Here is a 987-nt window from a genome sequence, read left to right as displayed (position 1 = left end):
TAAGTAACTTGTGGAGATGTCCACTTTGCTCTACCTGTGTGTGATTTTGTTGAAACAAGTATTTGATTTAAAATGGGCCAAAATGTTCAGGCTGATTCGACCAAAATAAAATCTTATACCAACATGCACTTACTTGGTTTTCCCTGCACTTTCAGCCACTTCTTATGTGGTTATGTCTGTTATTATGACAACTGAGCAAAACAGTGCCGCTGAAGGCCACAAGTGGGGGCTGAAAGCTCTGGTTAAATCAAGTAAATGAGCCATGTGTCACTAAATTACAGAATTAACTCTTTTCAAATTAAATACTCATCAAGTTAAAACTCTCTTTTCTCCTTCGGTCTCATGCAGGAACTTCTCACACTAAATAGCCTCTATAATGTTGGATATTGAAATAATAAACCAGTCACAATAACAAAGGTTTTATATGTGTATTCTGATACTATACTACTGCTACTACTATACAATACTACTGATTCTGATACAAACATTTTTACTTTATCACAGTCAAGTCTAACACTATAAAGTCATCAGCATTTGTAGGAATTTATATCTACATATTACGTGTTTTCCCACATTAATCAGCTTCCTCAGTAACATCTTTCTTCCCTTTTCTGTTCCTGTCTTCTAATTTAATGAGATGTAGCGCGATCACTCTGCAGTGTTGGATATAGATCTGAAACGCTCTTGACTCCCAGTGTGAATCCCAGTGGGACACAAAGTGTATTTTACTTTATTGTTTTTTCCTTTGTTGTTAGTGATAGTATACCGTCTGTGGGTAGGAGAGTGGGCGGAGCCTGTCATAGTCTTCCTGTCCAGCTGTATCCCAAAGGCCCAGGTTGACTGGCTTGCTGTCGACCATCACATTAGCTGAGTAGTTGTCAAATCTGCGGGGAGTAAGAAGGTCAGCGATCAATCAGTCAATCAGTTGGTGAGTCATTTGTGCCAAGGTAGAGTCTCATGATGAGACATTTATTGGAAAGGAGAGAA

Source organism: Seriola lalandi, unplaced genomic scaffold (assembly GCF_002814215.2).
Source record: "Seriola lalandi dorsalis isolate HSWRI2012SDOR001 ecotype SW California unplaced genomic scaffold, Sedor1 jcf7180002054887, whole genome shotgun sequence".
NCBI lineage: Eukaryota > Metazoa > Chordata > Actinopteri > Carangiformes > Carangidae > Seriola > Seriola lalandi.
This window is presented reverse-complemented; position numbering follows the sequence as displayed.